The following is a 7,702-nucleotide window of genomic DNA, read 5'->3' as shown; positions in this document are numbered from 1 at the left end:
GTTGAGAGGTAGCTGGCAAGAAGCATTTCACTGCACTGTTGAGAGGTAGCTGGCAAGAAGCATTTCACTGCACTGTTGAGAGGTAGCTGGCAAGAAGCATTTCACTGCACTGTTGAGAGGTAACTGGCAAGAAGGATTTCACTGCACTGTTGAGAGGTAGCTGGCAAGAAGCATTTCACCGCACTGTTGAGAGGTAACTGGCAAGAAGCATTTCACTGCACTGTTGAGAGGTAGCTGGCAAGAAGCATTTCACTGCACTGTTGAGAGGTAGCTGGCAAGAAGCATTTCACTGCACTGTTGAGAGGTAGCTGGCAAGAAGCATTTCACCTTTTACACCCTGTTGTATCCTGTGTACGACAAACAAACTTTGATTTCATTTACAAGATATATAAAGTGAAGGATGATCAGTTTACACATCATTCTCGCATTTTATATTCTCCGGCCTCCTTACTGATTTGATTTTATATATTGACCACACACACACACACACACGCACACCTTCGACATGCGTCACCCACGGCAGCGCAGAGGCAGGCAGGCAGGCATTTTTATAGGCTGGTGTTGTTCCATCATGGGCACCGGGCGGCTCGTGATTGACCAGTTTCTCCGCCGAACTGTCAAACAGCCGCACGCTGGCGCCTCCCCTTCCCGTATAAATGTACGGAATCTATTCATTCTTCACACTGTGCTTGGTGAAGTAGAAACGACTGGTCCACGGGATGTTGACAGAATAGAATCTACACTTTAGAATTTTTTTGTCGACCGTTTTCTTTTGGCAGTTTGTCTTTACGTCGGTAATCCCCATCTTCATCGCCTACACATTATCTCCAGTCTTTGGTACCAGTGATTGTTTTCTCTACCCGCCGTACAGTGCGTTATTAACAAAATGAAGGCTACTGCTCCCGTCCGCCCCCAGAAGGATACCTCAAGCAGCAGCAACGAGCTTTCTTTACACTATCTCTCGGATCACAGCCTGAACATCGCCCGGTGTAGGGCGGAGGAAGAAGAGCAGCTGTGTCTGCAGGACGATATGAACCACTGTTACAGTCGCCTCAAGCGCCTCGTACCCACAATACCTCGGGATAAGAAAGTCAGCAAGGTGGAGATCCTTCAGCATGTCATAGATTACATCTTGGACCTGCAGCTCGCCTTAGAGACGCACCCTTCTCTCCTGAAACAACAGACGGGGACCGTGACCGGGACCGGGACCGTGACCGGGACATGCCCGCCGTCCCCCGCCTCTCATCGGACACCTCTAACCGTTCTCAACATAGACCACCAGGTAAGAAGCATTGGCACAGACGTCAATTCAACATCTATTCCACGTTGGTTCAACAATGAAATGACGTGGATACAACGTTGATTCAACCGGTGTGTGACCAGTGGGATGGTCTAGAATACTGTATATAGCATGGGTGGTGTGGATCAGTGGCATTGGCCTTTTCAAGTCAGGAGATTCCTGTATTGTATAATAACAAATGGCCTTATGTTCTTGTGGAAAACACCATATTGGCAGAGACACATTTAATTGAAACAGCATATTGGCAGAGATACATTTTATTGAAACAGCATATTAGCAGAGATACATTTTATTAAAACACCATATTGGCAGAGATACATTTTATTGAAACAGCATATTGGCAGAGATACATTTTATTAAAACACCATATTGGCAGAGATACATTTTATTGAAACAGCATATTGGCAGAGATACATTTTATTGAAACAGCATATTGGCAGAGATACATTTGATTGAAACAGCATATTGGCAGAGACACATTTTATTTAAGCACCATATTGAGAAGGCAGAGACACATTTTATTGAAAGGCACAATGCATCATTTCTAGTGGCAGTGGTTGGTGCATGTGAAAGACAGGGCCCCTGTGCTTGAGGTGAAGGAGTCTGTAGTCCTGCTGTGATGCTCTCAGATCAGAGGATAAGTTGTGTCCTGGTGAAGGGTCTGTCATGGAGTCAACGCGCACACCTGGTCCATTCTCTGCATAGCTCGTGCTTTGTGTCACCTTACCTGACTCATAGACTGTAAGGTGGTATTCATTCGCTTTTCCCTTATTTCAGAGGATGTCAACAGGCAAAAAGGAGGACTCCGTTTTGTGTCGCTGAGAAATGGCCAATGGTGAGTAGTAGCTCATTATTCTGCTTCACAATGTGTGTGTTCTCTTCCATTAAATAGACCTTCAATTCATGTGGATTATTATTATTCATATTATTATTATTAATGAGTAGTAGTAGCAGTATTATTATTATTATTATGAGTAGTAGTAGCAGTATTATTATTATTATTAATAATATGATATTATAATTATGAGTAGTAGTAGCAGTATTATTATTATTAATAATATGATTATTATAATTGAGTAGTAGTAGCAGTATTATTATTATTATTAATGAGTAGTAGTAGCAGTATTATTATTAATATTATTATTAATATGATTATTATAATTATGAGTAGTAGTAGCAGTATTATTATTATTATTATTATGAGTAGTGGTAGCAGTATTATTATTATTAATATGATTATTATAATTGAGTAGTAGTAGCAGTATTATTATTATTAATATGATTATTATAATTATGAGTAGTAGTAGCAGTATTATTATTATTATTATTAATAATATGATTATTATAATTGAGTAGTAGTAGCAGTATTATTATTATTATTATTAATGAGTAGTAGTAGCAGTATTAATATAATTATTAATATGATGATTATAATTATGAGTAGTAGTAGCAGTATTATTATAATAATTATGAGTAGTAGTAGCAGTATTATTATAATAATTATGAGTAGTAGTATCAGTATTATTATTAATATGATTATTATAATTGAGTAGTAGTAGCAGCAGTATTATTATTATTAATGAGTAGTAGTAGCAGTATTATTATTATTATTATTATTATAATTATGAGTCATAGTAGTAGTAGCAGTATTATTATTATTAATCAAATGGCCACCCGGATTATTATGTTTATTATCGATGCATAGTCACTTTAATAACTCTACCTACATGTACAAATGACCTCAATGACCTCCACTAACCTGTACCCCCACACATTGACTCCGTACCGGTACCCCCTGTATATAGCCTCGTTATTGTTATTTTATTGTCTTACTTTTTATTACTTTAGTTTATCTAGTAAATATTTTCTTAAATCCATTTTCTGAAAACTGCATTGTTGGTTAAGGGCTTGTAAGTAAGCATTTCATGGTAAGGTCTACACCTGTTGTATTCGGTGCATGTGACAAATAAAATGTGATTTGCTTATTGATATGATTATTATTGTTGTTGATTATTATTATGAGTAGTAGTAGCAGTATTGTTGTTGGTGTTGCATCTATACAACTGTGTAATTTGCAGTAGCAGTAGACAGAGTGTAATTGAGGAACCTGATTATTGACAACATCCAGGAGCCAGCTGTGTGTTGCACAATAACTGTCCTCTTGTGTAGCAATGTTCCAAGCAGAGGGTTAAAAGGTCATCTGCCTGTAAATGAGGATCAGAGCCTGGTTAGGTTAGCTGTAAGGCTCTGAGACCCAGGCAGACAGGCAGACAGACAGGCAGACAGAAAGGCAGACAGGCAGGCAGGCTGGCAGATAGGCAGGCAGGCTGGCAGGCAGACAGACAGTCAGACAGGCAGGCAGACAGACAGGCAGTCTGGCAGGCAGCTGTGTGTGTGTTATACTGGAAGTCCGTTTGCCAGGCAGCAGCCAGAGAACTGGGGTAGTTGTCTGAGCCGGTCCGTTTGTTTTGGCTTGTTGATGAAGCATGCCCTGTGTTGTGTTGGTGGCGCCAGTCAGTCTGGAGCAGACAGTTCACACAACCCCCTCTATTCATTCTGTCCACAGGTGTGCAGAGCGGTGCGGTGCACAGAGCAGGGAGCAGAGCTGAGAGCAGAGCAGAGCAGGGGAGAGCTGCTCCAGTCCACAGCCAGCACAGCCTCAGCCTCCAGCCAGGGAATCTCAGCCAGCCACAGGAAGCTTTATCACACAGGGGATCCCCCCGCTGGAGAACCTACTACTGGCAAATCAAGCCCTATTTATAACACATTTATTAGAAACAAACAAAAGACTGCTATGTCCAACAGACCCCTAACTCTCCATACCTTCACTTTATATGTGAAATACAATTAGAATCTAAAAGGGTGAATGAAGAATCCCTTGTTGTGAGGTCATGCTGGAAACTCGAGCTTGTTGAACGTCAAATACCAGTTTATAAAATGTGACAAATACCGGTTTATAAAATAAAAATAACTAAACCTACAGTGTGAAACTTTACTAAACAGGAAAATAATTGTACGTGTTTTCCATGAGATAAACATGTTTCATATTGTAAAGAGGAACAAATGACTGGAGACAATTAAGATTGTCTATGTAGAAACAGATGCTCTATGTGGAAGAACATATCTATTATGCTCAAATAGACTATTGTAATTATAAGATATTTTTATTAAAACCTTTTGTTATGTAAATAATGTGTTTTCACTTTGAAGTGGATGAAATAATAATAAATCAAGATGTTGTGTTGATAGACTCTTCACATCACATCAGTTCATTTTGCAGTGTTATATTTCAACGTATTGTTTCAGTTCTATTGCAATGTTATAGGTTTAACAAGCATGTAGCATGTAAAGGCCTCACTCAAAGCTGGAAGAGCAGACTAAAATGTGTACTAAAACTATTTGGTAAAGTCTAAATTCCCTTGTTTTATATTGCCTTCAATTGTTTTTCCTCTTGTATTTATTTAATTTAGGAATTTGAAATGTTGACGTTTTGGGCAATTTTAACCAATGTGAAAACCAGACTTTAGATGTCTGATTTGATTTGATTGTTGATGATTTGATAACATTTGGCTGTAACTGTTGGAGAAGAAGAATAGATGCTATGGCTGGAGCTTGTTCTGAGGACTAGAAGGACCAAACTAACCTCCAATCACTGCATCAGATTGTTCTGAGGACTAGAAGGACCAAACTAACCTCCAATCACTGCATCAGATTGTTCTGAGGACTGGAAGGACCAAACTAACCTCCAATCACTGCATCAGATTGTTCTGAGGACTAGAAGGACCAAACTAACCTCCAATCACTGCATCAGATTGTTCTGAGGACTGGAAGGACCAAAGTAACCTCCAATCACTGCATCAGATTGTTCTGAGGACTGGAAGGACCAAACTAACCTCCAATCACTGCATCAGATTGTTCTGAGGACTAGAAGGACCAAAGTAACCTCCAATCACTGCATCAGATTGCTGTGCTATCCCTGTAAGGATTTTCATGGTGAATTATACCTCTGAGCCACGGTCTGTGTGAGAGGACAGCTGTCCAGTATTTACTGTGTTGCACTGTTGGACAACATGACCTTCACGTGATGGAGAGGAAGAGTTGTCATAACATTAAAGGGTTTCCAGTCACACTTCATGGGTCGTCCTGGTTAGTTATTAGTAGTTGTAATAGTGCTGATCTGACTGCTTTAGGTCTCAGAACTTATCTCGAATCCACATACTGTTGGTTCTGTAATTGTGCGCCCTTATGGATTGATCTATTCTAGATTACCGCTTGTCAGGCTGAGCTATTGATATTTACATTGATGAGGACAGTATATGCTGAAAGTTAAGAAATATACTTTTAAAAAATGTTTTTTTGGGGACAACCTGGTTTAAGATAACAGAGAGAGAGAGACCAAAGGACAGGGTTTTGTAGTTAATGCAGGCGTGGATATACAGTGAGATCTTGCGTGGAGCCCCAGATCGAGGGAGATTATCAGTGGTCTTGTATGTCTTCCATTTCCTAATAATTGCTCCCACAGTTGATTTCTTCAAACCAAGCTGCTTACCTATTGCAGATTCAGTCTTCCCAGCCTGGTGCAGGTCTACAATTTTGTTTCTGGTGTCCTTTGACAGCTCTTTGGTCTTGGCCATAGTGAAGTTTGGAGTGTGACTGTTTGAGGTTGTGGACAGGTGTCTTTTATACTGATAACAAGTTCAAACAGGTGCCATTAATACAGGTAACGAGTGGAGGACAGAGGAGCCTCTTAAAGAAGAAGTTACAGGTCTGTGAGAGCCAGAAATCTTGCTTGTTTGTAGGTGACCAAATACTTATTTTCCACCATAATTTGCAAATAAATTCATTAAAAATCGTACAATGTGATTTTCTGGGGAAAAAATTCTCAATTTGTCTGTCATAGTTGACGTGTACCTATGATGAAAATGACAGGCCTCTCTCATCTTTTTAAGTGGGAGAACTTGCACAATTGGTGGCTGACTAAATACTTTTTTCCCCCACTGTATACGTGACCAGAGAGAGTCGGGGAGTCCAGGAGGTTTTACAGACACCCTGATTGACTGGGCCTTTGAGGACGGAGCAGCAGTCAGCTAGCCGTGTGTTTCTAGTCTATACCTAGTGAACACCCTTAAGGCCTGGGCCTCTGAGGACGGAGCAGCAGTCAGCTAGCCGTGTGTTTCTAGTCTATACATAGTGAACACCCTTAAGGCCTGGGCCTCTGAGGACGGAGCAGCAGTCAGCTAGCCGTGTGTTTCTGGTCTATACATAGTGAACACCCTTAAGGCCTGGGCAACCCTGCTGTTATGGTGTGTCATGTCTGTTGTTGTGATGGCTCAGGGTTAAATAGTCTGACTGTACGCTAACACCGTCACACTCACAGAGATGACTGGAAACAGAGTTACAGTCCTCTATCTCAGGAAGAGGACCACATCATTATGACTGCAGTTATTCTTTTCAGTCATTTTCGTATTTAGTCATCTAGTAGACGTTCTTGTCCAGAGCAACTGGCCAGTAAGTCACATCACTGTAGGCGTTGACCTGAAGCCAGTTCCACTGCTGTAAGTCACATCACTGTAGGCGTTGACCTGAAGCCAGTTCCACTGCTGTAAGTCACATCACTGTAGGCGTTGACCTGAAGCCAGTTCCACTGCTGTAAGTCACATCACTGTAGGCGTTGACCTGAAGCCAGTTCCACTGCTGTAAGTCACATCACTGTAGGCGTTGACCTGAAGCCAGTTCCACTGCTGTAAGTCACATCACTGTAGGCGTTGACCTGAAGCCAGTTCCATTGCTGTAAGTCACATCACTGTAGGCGTTGACCTGAAGCCAGTTCCACTGCTGTAAGTCACATCACTGTAGGCGTTGACCTGAAGCCAGTTCCACTGCTGTAAGTCACATCACTGTAGGCGTTGACCTGAAGCCAGTTCCACTGCTGTAAGTCACATCACTGTAGGCGTTGACCTGAAGCCAGTTCCACTGCTGTAAGTCACATCACTGTAGGCGTTGACCTGAAGCCAGTTCCACTGCTGTAAGTCACATCACTGTAGGCGTTGACCTGAAGCCAGTTCCACTGCTGTAAGTCACATCACTGTAGGCGTTGACCTGAAGCCAGTTCCACTGCATGTTTTCATTGTTGCCCTCTAATCAGGGACTGGTTTAGACCTGGGACACCGGCTGGGTGCAATTCATTATCAGGTAGAACAGAAAACCAGCAGGCTCCGGACCTCGTAGGGAAAGAGTTGCATACCCCATGCTATAAAAGGGCTGAGATGATCACACCTGTTTCTTCATAGACTCTGTCAAATATCTGCTGGGCAGAGCTGATCACACCTGTTTGAGGTAGAGCCCTCCTCTCCCTGTGTACACTATGTGGTCAGATTGTGTGTGTGTGTGGCCGGGTGTGTA

The 7,702-nt window shown here is 41.7% G+C and overlaps 1 non-coding gene across 1 annotated transcript; it reads left to right on the top strand.

Moving 5' to 3' along the window:
• Positions 1-674: 674 nt before the first annotated feature.
• LOC121575668 lies at positions 675-5,434 on the top strand. The gene is made up of 3 exons (XR_006661928.1): positions 675-1,282; positions 2,078-2,135; positions 3,867-5,434. It is a non-coding gene; the product is annotated as an uncharacterized LOC121575668 (transcript).
• The last annotated feature ends 2,268 nt before the right edge of the window (positions 5,435-7,702 follow it).

Source organism: Coregonus clupeaformis, chromosome 17 (assembly GCF_020615455.1).
Source record: "Coregonus clupeaformis isolate EN_2021a chromosome 17, ASM2061545v1, whole genome shotgun sequence".
Taxonomy (NCBI): Eukaryota; Metazoa; Chordata; class Actinopteri; order Salmoniformes; family Salmonidae; genus Coregonus; species Coregonus clupeaformis.
The sequence above is the reverse complement of the archived record's forward strand: the minus strand, read 5'-3'. Positions and strand labels throughout refer to the sequence as shown.